General features: G+C 35.3%; 1 pseudogene; it reads left to right on the forward strand.

The window, feature by feature from the left end:
* The first annotated feature begins 12,141 nt into the window (after nucleotides 1-12,141).
* On the forward strand, nucleotides 12,142-12,230 carry LOC136332846 (small nucleolar RNA SNORA36 family; annotated as a pseudogene).
* The last annotated feature ends 4,771 nt before the right edge of the window (nucleotides 12,231-17,001 follow it).

The raw sequence follows: 17,001 nt of genomic DNA on the forward strand, positions 1-17,001 counted from the left end.
AACTTAACCCCTGCAATAAATAAGGGACCACTGTATAAGAGAAAGTTTATATAGAGAATTAGAGAGGTAGTAGATATGAGCCAAGTGGGCTGTGTGACTCAGGAGTCAAGTTACTGAGGCAGAAGAAGGGTCTTTGCAGCAACAACAGTATTGCACCTGGGAGCAGGGAAGAAAAATGAAAGACGCCAGTGTGCTCAGAAGAGCGAGAGTATGCCTAATATTTATACTTTATAGTAAAGTGAAACATATATGTTTTGGATACCTATTCTCTCTATTCTCAATTAACAAAATATATGATCTACAAATCTCCAGCCATGAGAAGTAGAAATATCATCTTGCACAGCAAAAGCATCCACTAAAACATGATTTATTAAATAAGAGTTGGGAAAATTAATGCAGGGAAGTGATCCATATGCTGATCAATGGCTTAATACCCAGAGAAAAAAATAAGTAAAGTTGTCTAACCCAATTCCTGTTTCAAGATTAAGTTTATGAAGCTGAGAGAATCTAGATAACTATGAGAAATGAAACTAACAAGTCTGCAGACCTATGAATTGAGCATGTCATGATGACTATGTGTAAAATATATGCCTTAAGAAAGGTAATTGATAAGAGATATAAACTTAAGCAGACGCACACACACACACATATGTATATACATATATAATTATTTTTATTGCAGTCTTAAGAAACAGGAGTTGTTATCCTCTGACATAATTTAGGTTTCTATATGATCTATTACACCTCCAAAAGATTTCTTGCATCTGCTCTTACAATCTTTTAAAAATCTCTTTACTGACTGACCTATGGTGGCGCAGTGGATAAAACCTTGACCTGGAACGCTGAGGTTGCAGTGGATAAAGCCTCGACCTGGAACGCTGAGGTTGCTGGTTTAAAACCCTAGGCTTGTCTGGTCAAGGCACATATGGGAGTTGATGCTTCCTGCTGCTCCTCCCTTTCTCTCTCTCTCTCTCTCTCTCTCTCTCTTTCTCTCTCTCTCTTTCTCTCTCTCTCTCTCCTCTCTAAAATAAATAAATAAATAAATAAATAACTTAAAAAAATCTCTTTACTTTAGTAAATTTAAATATATTTCTATTTCTCATGAACAGAAGAGCCCTAATCAATGACCAATGTCTTATGAGAAATAGGAGGTATTCCAATAAGAACAGGCAGGCCAACAGGAAGGTCATCTTCAATAAAGAGATAGTAATCTTTTTGGCATCCTTCAGAAACCTTACTATGTTTCTTTGGCATCTTAATGTCTAGTGACATGTAACATTCACATTAAACTACTAAATCTGTTTAAAGAAAGATCTGGATGTTCTTAACATCTTGGAAAACATTGATTCTTAAGTTTATTTTTTGTGTTCTTCACTGTCACTCTTATCAGCATGTCTAGTATAAATAGAATAAAACAATTAAAAGCAGTTGATGTAACAATTGAGGCAATGGCAAATAAAACATAAAACAAGAATCCAAAGGAAATGCAAGTTACCAGTTGCTGGCCTATACATGTATCAGTAAGAAAATGTGATTGTTATGGTCTGTAAAACCAAAAACCTGGGTAATAATCAGAGAAAAAAATTACTGTTTGAGAGGGTTTTGTTGCTGTTACTGTTCTTGTAGTTGTTGTTCAAAGCCTAGTGCACTATACTATCATTTCATTTAGCTGTCTTAATTAAACCATCAATGTTATGTATTTTATTTTACAGATTTAAGGAGCTACAAAAAGGTTTTCAGATGAACAAAGTACAATGCTTACAAATATTAGGAGATATTTTATAGCTTCATAATCATTTTGAAATATCCCATAATTGTTGTGAGCAGTATACATAATTGGGTCATTGCTGTGTAGTATAATGCACTTAAATGGTACGGGTGATCCATGGGAGCAACAGTGGGATCAGTCAGAAGTGCCTTGCAGTTAATATAATCTTATACCAGGTTGATTATAAAAAGTTCAGAAAGAAAATGATATTCCATTCACTTTTCTTGAAATGATCATAAAATTGGTTGTTTTGATTGATCAATTGTCTATTTAATGGAAAGTCACCATATGTTTCACACACAGGCAGACACTTAACATTCCTTTAATGATACCTAAGGGACTGCAGAATCTTGTACAAGCATGTGTTTACTATTCAGAACAAGAATTAGGATTGTAATGCACTTCAGAGGAAAAAATGCTAATCAATAGGTTTTATTCAGTCATGTTCTAAATAACTAGCATTGACTATTATGCAGATAGCAAGATTAGGACACTTGGATCTTATAAAAAACAGAAAAATATATAGATATAATGGGATTTATATATTTTTTAAAATTACAGCCTTTTCTCCCACTTGAACAGAAAATAGCATATTTCCATATGTCTGTTTTATTAGATATTGGGGAATAGTAGTAGGAAGTGAGAAGGACTTAGAAAAAAAACAGGCATATCTCTTCCCTTCCAGTCGCTTATAAACTAGTTGGGGTGAGAAAGCATCTATTGTAAAGTTCTGGAACATTTTGTACAAATAATGGAAGTTCTCATTTTTTTTGTATAATATTACCTCTGCTTTGAAAAGATAAGATAAAGTAAATAACTTTCTTCTTTGTAAAAATAGGTGCTTTTGCATGCTTGAATCTAATACAAACTTCTTAGATTTGTCATTTGTAGTTGTAATTTCATATCAAGCAAAATGCAAAAAAATTTTATGTACATCAGCTATCCTTTCAAAGCACACGAGTCACTTTTCTAAATCAAGATGTGGCAACCTGAGATATCTTCTGGAATATTTAATTTGATTTTATTCTCAAGTCTTTTTCAGCATCTCTATTGATATTGCATTTAAGTCACACTTATATTAATCATAACCAACAACTTTGAGAGTGACTTTAAGGTGAGGGATAACACAGGAATACATAAACAAAATCTACTAAGATATGAGTAACCATATATAAATGTGAATTTTATATTTCTAATATCAAGGTAGCATTAATTAGTACTAAACAAAAAGGAATAAATTGTATAGATATTAAAAAACTATTATTCTTCTGTAGTCTTTTTGTGATGGTTACTTAATTTGGAAAATCTTACATGCCCATGTATTTGTCTGTATATGTAGGTAATCTTACTTATAGGCTTTTATGTGCTTGAGGGAGACTTAAAGACCTCTTACACATATGAGAAAGGCAAGTTAGGTTTTTGAAAGGAGATGCCAAGCTTGATAGCAGAAATTGAAAATATCCCCCAAGTGTCCTGGAGTGCTATGTATTCTGAGCATTAAGAGGGCAGGAATCCAGGAAACAGAGATGTCAGTGACTTTGCTTCATACAGTAACCAGGAGAGAAGTGTTTCTGTGATTTATATACAATTGGGTTTATTTTCATTATTATTTATTGATTTCAGTGAGATAGGAAGAGAGAGAGGGAGAGCGAGAGATAGTATCATTGAGATATTCCTGTATGTGCCCTGACCTGGAATCAAACCAGCAACCTCTGCACTTTAAGATGATGCTTTAACCAACCAAGCTATCTGGCCAGGGCTATATGTATATTATTGAGATAAGCTTAAATGGCACTGCCTTTTTTCTTATAGAGTTGCCAAACTTCACGTGTATGTTAAGGTCTCACAGTTACTTAAACTGACTATAGTTTTTCCATGTCTTCCCAGGTCTCCAAGGATATAACATCTAATAAGGAAGAAGAACCTAGATCCTAAAATGTCATTGTCAAACTCAATCATATCTGACAAGAGTAAGTCAAAGGCAGAAGACACATTAGAACTGTTTCATATTTCTGTATATGTTGAAAATAGACTTTGGTCATGACAGAACCTTTAAGGATATGTGGAAATTAAGGAAATAGCTAAAATTAGTGTGAATTGTGAACCCTACTGTGAGTCCAAAACAAAAGTGTGCATTCCATAGACAATGAGTGGGAAAAGCATACAGGCATACCTTGGAGATATTGGGGATTCACTTCCAGATCAGCACAATAAAACAAATATTGTAATATAACAAGTCACATGAGCTTTTTGGTTTCTCAGTGCATATAAAAGTTATGCTTTTACTGTAATGTAGTTTAATAAGTGCAATATAATTATATCTAAAAAAGTGCATACCTAAATTTTAAAAAACACTTTATTGCTAACCATAATTGGAACCTACAGCAATTTCTAATCTTTTTGCTGATGGGGAGTCTTCAGTGTTGATGAGTATTGAATGCTTGGGGTGGTGGCTGTGACAATTTCTAAAAATTTATTTTCTCTATTGACTCTTTATTAGCACAAAAAATGTCTCTGTAACATGCATTGCTGTTTGATAGCATTTTACTCACAGTAGAACTTTCTTCAAAATTAAAGTAAATCCTCTCAGCCTCTGACAGTTTTATCAACTACATTTACATTATATTCTAAATCCTTTGTTGTCATTCCAACATTCTTCAGTCTCTTTGCCAGAAATATATTCCACCTCAAATAATGACTTTGATTAGTTGTAAAGAATAATTCCTCATTTGTTAAAGTTTAATCATGAGATTGCTGCAATTCAGTAACATCTTCAAGCTTTTGCTTCTAACTCTTTTTATTTTGCTGTTTTTACCACATCTGCTGTTACTTTCTCCACTGAAGTATTAGACCCTACAAATCACCCATAAGAGTTGAAAACAGCTTCTTTTAAACTACTTCTTATGTTGATATTTTGACCTCTTTCTATGAATTACAGATGCTCTCAGTTACATTTAGAATAATATTTTTTTTCAAATGTTTTTTAACTTACTTCACCTAGACTCATCAAAGGGATTACTATCTATGCCAGCTAAAGCTTTCTGAAATGTATCTCTTAAATAATTTTGACTTGAAAGTCAAAGTTAGTCTTTGGTCTATGGGCTAAAGAAATGATGTTGCATTAGCAAGAATAAAAATAACATTAACTTTTGTATCTCATCATCAGAGCTCTTAGGTGACAGGGTGCATTGTCAAGAGCAGTGTGATATTTTGAAATAAGTCTTTTTTTCTGAGCAGTAGGTCTCAAAATGTGCTTCTAGTACTCAATAAACATATTCTAAGTAGAAGTGCTGTAATCCCGCTTGTGGTGCCACAAATAGAGAGGAGGCAAAGTAAATTTAGCATAATTCTTAAGGGCTTTAGTATTCTCAGAATAAGTATTGGTTTTAACTTAAAGTCACTGGTTGCATTAGCCCCTAACAAGATAGTAAGTCTGTCCTTTAAAGTTCTGAAGCTGGGCATTGACTTCTCCTCTTTAGTGATAAAAGTCCTAGATGACATTTTCTTCCAATGGAAGGCTTTTTTGTCTACAGTAATAATCTTTTGTTAATGTAGCCACCATCACTAATTATTTTAGTTAGATGATCTGGATTACTTGCTGTAGTTTCTACATTAGATCTTACTGCATTCTGATCAGTGATGTCAGAGAAATGGTGCTGTGAGGAGCACTACCAATAAATCTCCCCAAAATTTCAACAAGTTCTTCAACCAGAGACAGAAAAATCTATCCTTGGAGCATCTGGAAGTTCTACACACTGAAAACGAAGGTATGATCAAGCAAAAAATTGACTAAATATATAATCAACCCTGTAGGAAATGACGGAGAAAGGAACACTCCGCCTTCCTCACAAACCTGAGCAAGGGCTGCTTTCACTTGGAACTGAGATAGAGGGCTAAGGGTGTGGAAGGAGCCAGACTGTGGCACAGATGTCCAAGCCAAGGAAAAAGTGTGCCTGTGGCAACTCAGCCAATGCAAGCTAATTCCCGCGCCGACCCATGAAAAGATGGGCGAGCAGCAGCCACCATTAGCCCCGATATCCTGGTTGGCAAGCACGGATAGTGTGCGAGAGGCTCCTCCTAGCACCCTGGTAGTGGGCGCCCATATTCCCAGACAGAGGGGAAGGGTCAGAGGCCTTTGCGTGGGCTGTGACCAGAGTCTCAGTGTGGTCCCTGCACCCTGAACAGCAGCGCATGGGGAGTGCATGAAAGCGAACTTCCCTAGGCCCAAACTTCTCCAGGTGGGCGGGGCGCCTCACCCAGCCATTCAAGCTAACATCCCCAGAAAGAAAAAATACAAAAGTGTTAGGGGGAGGGGTGCACAAGTAGCTTGCAGTCTGTCTCTGGAGCAGATGATGAATCCAATCACTAAAATTAGCTTAATCCACAGTCTACTCACCTCCCAACTGACCTATGTGGCTCTAACTGACAAGATCTCTCTTAGTTCAGCAATCTAAGACAAGAGGTGTGATATGTTTTCGTGCCTCTTGCTAAAGGGGTGGGGGCAACTTCTGATTGGCAGAGCTTTTACACTCAGGTCTATAGATTAAAAAGAGGGTCTTGGCAGCTTTTAAGACCTCCTGTTCTGCAGGCAATGACTAGAGCATCTTCTTCCCAGCCAAAACAGGTTATAAAGTGCAAAAAGCCTGGGGAGAGTGGTCCTACAGAATGCTGAGGTATACTGGACATGCTTGGAGGCTCACAGAAAGGCACTTTGAGAGAAATTGGCTCCCAGCCCCTCCTGATTACAATGGCAGCTCTGACTGAGAGAGCCTTACCCAGAGCCCTGCACTGAGTGGGGATAGAGTGGGGATTTGCCAGCTCTTTGAGTCTCTTACTCTCCAGGCACAGGCAGCGGCAACCTCATAGCTAGATCATCAAGCTGCTAATTCAGAAAGGAGAGACTAGGAGAGAGGCTCTGGAAAAACAGACTCTCTCATTTTTGGAGCCTGCAAATGCTAAAACAAGCTTCGACTACTAACGAGACTGAAGCCTAATATATGACATAGTGATAAAGACTTATCAACTGCAAATCTCTACCTAAGCATGCCATAGGGGCAAAGTCTGGGGTACAGAGTCACTGACCAGGAGGAGGGAGAAGGAAGAAGATAACCTCTCAAAAGCAAGAAAAATCCACAGACTTTATAACTTTTTCCATTTTTTATTGTTTCTTTTATCTTCTTGTCTTTATTATTATTTTTTTCTCTTCCACCTTGGTCTTTTTTCTCTGCCCATCTTATTCTTTCCTAGTGTAGTTCTTGAACTACACTACACATAAGTGTTACATTTCCCATTTTCTTCTTCCTTTCCCTCTGTGAGGGTTACACTCCAAAACATTTAACTCTCTCTCTCTCTCTCTCTCTCTGTTCTTTTTTCTTCTTTTCCTTTTTCCCTTTTTCTTTTTTCTTTCTCTCTATTAGTTTCTTCTTTTCTCCTTTTTTCATTCAATCCCCAATCACAAATTATTTTATTTGGGACATAAATTTCTTTTCTCTGTGGCATTTTGGCTGCTATTTACTTTGCTTTTTAACTCACTAGCATTCCCCCCAACCCCGGCTCTCCATTCTATCTAGTTTTTGCTCCACTTAATACAATAGTAATTTTTTTCCTTTTTCCTATTTTCCTCTTATCCCTCTCATTATATCTCTTAGTCGACCATCACTTACAAGCAAATCATTTTATTCTTGACCCAAATTTTTTCCTTTTTTTTCATTTTGTGGATCCATACCTCCTTTTTTGCCTCTTTATCACTTCTCTCCATCACAGGCCCTCCATTATAGGTAGTTTTTATTCCATTTAGCACAATATAATTCACAGTTCAGCAAGATATTTTCTCAAGGAGGATAGGAGAGGAGAAGAAAAAAAAGAAAATAATAAATTTTCTTTTTATGTACTTTCTTTTTTTTCATTTTTTAACTTTTAATCTTTATTCTCATTAGTGCTATCAACAAAACCACCCATAGATGCCATTACGGAAAAGAAAATCGAATATCATAGATACAAAAGACAGAGATGTAGCACAGATAGATGAGAAAAAATCTATGGAGAAAAAATTTAATATATTGAAAACCTTGGAGCTAAATGACAGAGAATTTAAAATATATATCCTAAAAATACGCAGAGATATACAAGAAAATATAGAAAGGCAATTTAGGGAGCTCAGAAAACAACTCAACAAACACAAGGAATGCATTACCAAGAAAATTGAAACTATAAAAACAAATCAAACAGATGAAAAACTCAATTCATGAACTGAAAAATGAGGTAACAAGCTTAGCTAATAGAACAGGCCAGATAGAATGTAGGATTAGTGACATAGAAGACAAGTAACTTGAGGCACAACAGAGAGAAGAAGAGAGAGACTCAAAAATCTAAAAAAATAAAAAAGAGAAATCCCTACAGGAATTGTCTGACTCAATCAAAAAGACTAACATAAGAATAATAGGTATATCAGAGGGAGAAGAGAGAGAAAATGGAATGGAGAACATATTCAAAAAAATAATAGATGAGAACTTCCCAAGCCTGTGGAAAGAACTAAAGTCTCAAATTCAAGAAGCAAACAGAACACCGAGTTTTCTTAACTTCAACAAACCTCCTCCAAGGCACATTATAATGAAATTGGCACAAACCAACAGCAAAGAAAAAATTCTCAAAGCAGCCAGAAAAAAGAAGAATACAACATATAAAGGAAGGCCCATTAGATTATCATTGGATTTCTCAACAGAAACTCTACAAGCTAGAAGAGAGTGCACCCCAACATTTAAAGTCCTAAAAGAGAGAAACTTTCAGCCAAGAATACTATACCCATCAAAGCTATCCTTTAAATATGAAAGAGAAATAAAAACATTCACAGATACAGAAAAGATGAGGGAATTTATCATCAGAAAACCCCCACTCCAGGAAATACTAAAGGGGGTTTTTCAACCAGATACAAAGAACAAAACAAAACAAATCCACAAGTAAAATCTTTACCAAGAACACAATAAAACCAAATTTAAACTGTGACAACAAAAACAACAAAAAAAGGGGAGGGGATGGAGATTAATAGTAGCAAAGGATGATGGAGTGCAGAAGCATTCATAAGATAGTGTACTCCAATGAACATAGTAGGTACCCTTTTCATTAATTAATGGTAACCACCCTTGAAAAAACCACTACAGAAGCACATGACTTAAAAAAGGTAGCAACAGAGAAAAGAAGTATGGAATACAACCAAACAAAAACAAATGATAGAAAAACAAAAGAGAAGAATCAAACAAGACACAAAACTAACAGAAAGCAATTTATAAAATGGCAATAGGGAACCCACAAGTGTCAATAATTACACTAAATGTAAATGCATTAAACTCACCAATAAAAAGACACAGAGTAGCAGAATGGATTAAAAAAGAAAATCCAACTGTATTCTACCTACAAGAAACACATCCAAGCAACAAGAATAAAAACAAATTCAAAGCGAAAGGCTGGAAAACAATACTGTGAGCAAATAACATCCAAAAAAAAGAAGGTGTAGCAATACTCATATCTAATAATGCTGACTACAAGACAGCAAAAGTACTCAGAGACATAAATAGTCATTTCATAATGATTAAGGGGAAACTAAATCAAGAAGACATAACAATTCTTAATATATATGCACCAAACCACAGAGCACCAAAATAGATATATAAGACAGCTACTTATTGACCTAACAACAAAAATTGACAAAAATACAATCATACTTGAAGACCTCAATACACCACTGACAGCTCTAGATTGTTCATCCAAACAGAAAATCAATAAAGATAATATTGGCCTTAAACAAAACATAAGAGCACCTGGAAATGATAGATATCTACAGGACATTTCACCCCAAAGTGACAGAGTATAAATTTTTCTCTAGTGTACATAGAACATTCTCAAGAATTAACTACGTGTTGGGCCACAAGAATAACATCAACAAATTCAGAAAAATCGAAATTTTACCAAGTATATTGTCTGATCATAAAGCCTTGAAACTAGAATTCAACTGCAAAAAAAGATGGGAAAAACCCACAAAAATGTGAAAACTAAACAACATACTTTTAAAAAATGAATGGGTCACAGAAGAAAAAAGCGCAGAGATAAAAAGATATATACAGACAAATGAAAATGACAATATGACATATCAGAGTCTCTAGGATGCAGCAAAAGCAGTAATAAAAGTTCATATCACTTCAGGCTTATGTGAGCAAACAAGAGGGAGCCCAAGTAAACCACATAACTTCACACCTAAGAAACTAGAAAAAGAATAACAAAGACAACGCAAAACCAGCCAAAGAAAGAAAATAATAAAAATCAGAGCAGAAATAAATGAAATAGAGAAGAGAAAACTATAGAAAAAATTAATAAAACAAGGAGCTGGTTCTTTGAAAAGATCAACAGAATTGACAAACCCTTGGCAAGATTAACAAAGAAAAAAAGAAAAAGGACTCATATAAATGAAATCCAAAATGAAAGAGGAGAAATCACCTCAGACATAATAGATATACAAGGAACTGTGGTAGAATACTATAAAAAAACTATATGCCACCAAATTCAACAATCTAGAAAAAATGGATAAATTTCTAGAACAATGCAACCTAAGCCTAAATAGACCAATTAGCAGGGAGAAAATAGAAAAAACTATTAAAAATCTCCCCAAAATAAAAGTCCAGGCCCAGACGGTTATACTAGTGAATTCTATAAAACATTCAAAGAAGACTTAGTTTCTATTCTACTCAATGTCTTCCAAAAAATTAAAGAAGAAGCAATACTTCCAAACACATTTTATGAGGTCAATATAACCCTCATACCGAAACCTGGCAAGGATGGCACAAAAAAACAAACAAACAAGCAAACAAAAAAAACTACAGACCAATATCTCTAATAAATACAGATGCTAAAATACTAAACAAAATACTAGCAAATCAAATACAACAACATATTAAAAAAATAATTCGTCATGATCAAGTACGATTCATCCCAGAACCTCAAGCATGGTTCAAAATACATAGAACGGTTAACGTAATACACCATATCAACAAAACATAGAACAAAACCACATGATCTTATCAATAGATGTAGAAGAGGCATTTGATAAAATACAACACAATTTTATGTTTAAGACACTCAACAAAATGGCTATAGAAGGAAAATATCTCAACATGATAAAGACCATATATAATAAACCATCAGCTAACATCATATTAAATGGCATAAAACTGAGAACTTTCCCCCATAAATCAGGAACAAGACAGGGTTTTCCACTCTCTCCACCCTTATTTAATGTGGTACTAGAAGTTCTAGCCAGAGCAATCAGACAAGATAAAAAAATAAAAGGCATCCATATCGAAAAAGAAGAAGTAAAGGTATCACTTTTTGCAGATGATATAATCTTATACATTGGAAATACCAGACTCCACTAAAAGATTACCAGAAACAAAAAACCAATACAGTAAGGTTGCAGGATACAAAATCAATATACAAAAGTCCATAGCCTTTCTATATGCCAACAATGAAACATTAGAAAGCGAAATCAAAAAAATAATCCCCTTCACGATTGCAACAAAAAATAAAATAAAATACCTAGGAGTAAACATAACAAAGAATGTAAAGGACCTATATAATGAAAACTACAAAGCATTGTTAAGGGAAATGGAAAAAGATACAATGAGCTGAAAAAATATTCCTTGTTCTTGTATAAGAAGAATAAATATAATCAAAATGGCCATATTACCCAAAGCAATATACAAATTTAATGAAATTCCCATCAAAATTTCAATGAGATTTTTTAAAGAAATGGAACAAAAAAATCATCAGATTTATATGGAACTAAAGAAACCCTGAATAGCCTAGCAATCCTAAGGGAAAAGAATGAAGCTGGGGGGTATTACAATACCTGACTTCAAACTATATTATAGAGCCACAACAATCAAAACAACATGGTATTGGCTAAAAAATAGACACTCAGACCAATGAAACAAAATAGAAAGTCCAGAAATAAATTTACATATATTTGGTCAAATAATTTTTGATAAAGGGGCCAACAACACACAATGGAGAAAAGAAAGCCTCTTCAACAAATGGTGCTGGGAAAATGGGAAAGCCACATGCAAAAGAATGAAACTCGATTACATTTTGTCCCCTTGTACTAAAATTAATTCAAAAATGGATCAAAGACCTAAATATAAGGCCTGAAACAATAAAGTACATAGGAGAAGACATAGGTACTAAACTCATGGACCTTGGTTTTAAAGAGCATTTTATGAATTTGACTCCAAAGGCAAGAGAAGTGAAATCAAAGATAAATGAATGGGACTACATTAGACTAAGGAGTATTTGCTCAGCAAGAGAAACTGACAACAAAATAAACAGACAACCAAAGTTTGGGACATTGATACACAGGCTTGGGGAGATGATTGGATAGAAAGCACTGCTCTATTCATTTACTTCCCAGGCTACAAAAATAAAAAATAAAAAAATAAACAGACAACCAACTAAATGGGAAATAATATTTTCAAACAATAGCTCAGATAAGGGCCTAATATCCAAAATATACAAAGAAATCATAAAACTCAACAACAAACAAACAAACACTCCAATAAAAAATGGGAAGAGGACATGAACGACACTTCTCCCAGGAAGAAATATAAATGGCCAACAGATATATGAAAAGATCCTCATCTTCATTAGTTATTATAGAAATGCAAATCAAAACTACAATGAGATACCATCTCATACCTGTTAGATTAGCTATTATCAACAAGACAGGTAATAGCAAATATTGGAGAGGCTGTGGAGAAAAAAGAACCCTCATTCGCTGTTGGTGGGAATGTAAAGTAGTACAACCATAATGGAAGAAAGTATGGTGGTTCCTCAAAAAACTGAAAATAGAACTACCTTATGATCCAGCAATCCCTCTACTGGGTATATACCCCCAAAACTCAGAAACACTGATATGTAAAGATACATGCAGCCCCATGTTCATTGCAGCATTGTTCACAGTGGCTAAAACATGGAAATAACCAAAAAGCCCTTCAATAGACGACTGGATAAAGAAGATGTGGTACATATACACTATGGAATACTACTCAGCCATAAGAAATGACGACATCGCATCATTTACAACAGAATGGTGGGATCTTGATAACATTATACTGAGTGAAATAAGTAAATCAGAAAAAACAAAGAACTGCATGATTCCATACATAGTTGTGACATAAAAACGAGACTAAGAGACATGGACAAGAGTGTTGTGGTTACGGGGAGGGGGGAGAAGAGGAAGGGAGAGGGGGAGGGGGAGGGGGAGGGGCACAAATAAAACTAGATAGAAGGTGACGGAGGACAATCTGACTTTGGGTGATGGGTATGCAACATAATTGAATGACAAGATAACCTGGCCATGTTATCTTTGAACATATGTACCCGGATTTATTGACGTCACCCCATTAAAATTAATAAAAAATTATAAAGAAAAAGAACTTATTGCATTCCATTCCACTTTCATGATGTAGAAATTACTTCTTTCCTTAAACCTCATGAACTAACTTCTGTGACCTAAAAACATTTCTTCTGCAGGTTTCTTCACATTACTCAGTCTTCATCTAATTGAACACGGTTAGGACCTTGTTCCAGATTACACTTTGGTTTAAGAGTATGTTGTGGCTGGTTTGATCTTCTATATAGACCACTAAAATCTTACTCATATCAGCAATAACAGTGTTGTGATTTCTGATATTTGTGTTTTCACTGCAATAGTACTTTTAATTTCCTTCAAGAACATTTTCTTTGCATTTACAACTTTCAAATTACCTATTTGGCCCAAGAGACCTAGCTTCAATTCTGTCTTGTCTTTCAACATGTGTTCCTCATTAAGCTTAATTATTTTTAGCTTTTGACTTAAAGTGAAAGATGTATGACTCTTCCTTTCACTGGAACACTTAGAGTCCATAGTAGTGTTATTAATTGACCTGCTTTCTATATTGTGTGTCTCAGGGAATAAGAAGGCCTCAGGAGACAAAGATGGGGAAATATAATAGCTGGTCCATGGAGCATGCAGAACATACATTTTTTTTTTGTATTTTTTTGAAGTTGGAAATGGGAGGCAGTCAGACAGACTCCCGCATGCACCTGACCGGGATCCACCCCGCATACCCACCAGGGGCCGATGCTCTGCCCATCTGGGGCATTGCTCTGTTGCAACCAGGGCTGTTCTAGTGCCTGAGTCAGAGGCCAGCACCCGGACCAACTTTGCTCTAATGGAGCCTCGGCTACGGGAGTGGAAGAGAGAGACAAAGAAGAAGGAGAGGTGGAGGGGTGGAGAAGCAGATGAGTGACTCTCCTGTGTGCCCTGGCCAGGAATCGAACCCAGGACTCCTGCACGTCAGGGCAACACTCTACCACTGAGCCAACCAGCCAGGGCAGAACATACACATTTATTGATTAAGTGTGCCATCTTATATGGCATGGTTTATGGTGCCTCTAATAATTATAATTGTATCATCAAAGATCACTGAATACATGTCATTAGAGCAAGTTTAATAATGATAAAAAAAAGTTTGAGCCCTGGCTGGTTGGCTCAGTGGTAGAGCATTGGCCTGAAGCGTGGAATTCCTGGGTTTGATTCCCGGCCAGGGCACACAGGAGAAGTACCCATCTGCTTTTCTACCCTCCCCCTCTCTTTTCTCTCTATCTCTCTCTTCCCCTCCCATAGCCAAGACTCCACTGGAGAAAAGTTGGGCCGGGCACTGAGGATGGCTCCCTGGTCTCCACCTCAAGCTCTAGAATGGCTCCAGTTTCAATGGAGCAACACCTAAGAGGGCAGAGCATTGCCCTTGATGGGCATGCTGGGTGGATCCCAATTGGGCACATGTGGGAGTCTTTCTCTCTGCCTCCTCACTTCTCACTTCAGAAAACACACACACACACACACACACACACACACACACACACCCCAAAAGTTTGAAATATGAAAATTGCTAAAATGTAACACAGGAAGTGATGAAATGGTGTTGGAGAAATAGTGCTCATAATGCTTATGAATGCATTGTCACAAACTTCCAATTTGTAAAAAAAAAAAAAAAGAAAAGAAAAAAAGTACAGTATCTGTAAACATCTCTCCCTAATCACTTGAAATATAGAGCACCAAAACCAGCTGCCACAGAGACCTTGTGCCACATCACAGTCTTAATAGTTGATAATATCAGTATCAATCTCCATATGACTGATTCTGTCACATATTTCATATGTGTGCTTATATATCACCATTTTTTGGAGCCCTTTATTAACCATCTTTTCTCATTTCTCATCACTGGAAGATACAGTGAGATGACTATCTGTTTTGTGAGGCTGTCATGCACATTGCTGGATGTATAGCAGCACCCTTACCCACAACACACAGATGCCCATAACATCCCAACCTGAGCCTTGACAATCAAAAATGTCACTGGATATTGCTCAATATCACCAGGGAGCCAAACCACCCTTGTTATAAACCATTATTCTTCAACAATGAAACAAAAGATTGAAAATATATAAAGCAAAATAAATGACTTTTATAAACCCTATGGTAAATGAAAGAAGCCAGTTATAAAAGGCTTTATGCTGTATCATTCCATGTATATATAGTGTAAAAACAAGTGTCATTAATATAAAGTGTTATAAATAGGGTATCTTTGAAGAAATGAGTAGTACCTTGAAGGGGACATCTAGGGTTATTATTAGATTCTGTCATTTTGATCTGGGACATGCTTAGAATTGTGTTCAGCTTTTATATATTCAGAAAGCTAAATACTGTTTTGTAGTTTTTCTATATACAAATATATTTTACAATTCAGTAAAATCTTTAAAAATTAATTTAATGAATAAGTGAATAAAACTGTCTTTTGAAACATAGTTGACAAAATATCAAATTTAAACAGAATGTTTGCTCTTTATTTCAGTTATATTTGAATATCTCCTCTCCCGAGTACAATAAAGAAAATGGTTCAGTAGGTCTGTTTCTGTGGGTCTCCCTAAAGAATATAAATTCTTTTAGGTTATTAGCATTTAACCTTTCTGATTTATTTGAAGAAAACCTTTAGTTCAGTAAACATATGTTGCCTACCAATTTTTCTCATGAATAAATGCAGACATTACTTACTTTATCAATTCTGTACCAGACATGCCAACGGCAGGGCCTCTAAAAATGCAGAAAGATGTTTGAACCAGTGAGTGATGCTGTCTGTGCCTGTATCTGCATTTTCTGCTCTTTTCTCAGAAGGGGTGTTAATCTAAAAAAAATCATTTATATTAAACAAGAATTGTGGCTGAAAAATTAGTGAAAAAAATTATTTCTAATAAATCCATCTAAAGGATAATAAGAAAAAAATCACTTTTATAAAATGTCACAATGAATATTTTTATAAAATGGACCATAATTTGAACTCTGAAACTTGTTCTATCCCTACTAGTAATAACAATATTATGGTTGAGAAAACACAAAGAAATACTGTTTTTTCTATGCATATTCTTCTAACTTCTCTTCAAAATTGAGATTTCTAAATAAGTACAGAAAATCACCTAAAAAATTCAGAAACAAAACTGAAAGTCAAGAAATACAACATATGTACAGTTTTCCATACATAATACTAAACAATCTAATGGAAAGCTAATGGCAAATGTTTTGTAAGCCTGTAACATCAGATTTAAAATTAATATATTTTTTTTTTTTTTAGCAAGAAGGGGATTTTTCCAGAATAGATTTTCTCTTCTATCTATAACATTGTGCCTGGCCTTTAAAGATTAATTCCTATCTGCATGTAATCAAGAAATCAGAATTCTGCCACTGATGTTCTTTTTCAGCTTTATAAAAATGTTTTCATGTGATTGGTCAGTTTCCATCTGGGCACATTAGACATAGCAGTAATTACCAGAGTCAACCTGTTATGTATGGTCCAGTGACTTGGACCATAGAAACTCGGCCAACCTGGAAAGCTTTTGTGGGCGATCACGGTTTTGCTGCTGATTACTCCCAGCATCCCAGTTCTCTAAATTTCCCACTGTCTGCACCTTTCAACATCATAACTTATCAGGACTCTTGAATGGGCTTTCGTATTTCAAACTGTCTTTTAGAAATCAACTAAATAATACATTAATCAAGATACTGTATCTAGATAGTAAAAGAAATAATCCCAGCTCAAATTGCATTACAAGGAAAAAAAAATCAAATGTGTATCTGGCCTTGTTGTTTCAAGAAA

Source organism: Saccopteryx bilineata, chromosome 3 (genome assembly GCF_036850765.1).
Source record: "Saccopteryx bilineata isolate mSacBil1 chromosome 3, mSacBil1_pri_phased_curated, whole genome shotgun sequence".
Taxonomy (NCBI): Eukaryota; Metazoa; Chordata; class Mammalia; order Chiroptera; family Emballonuridae; genus Saccopteryx; species Saccopteryx bilineata.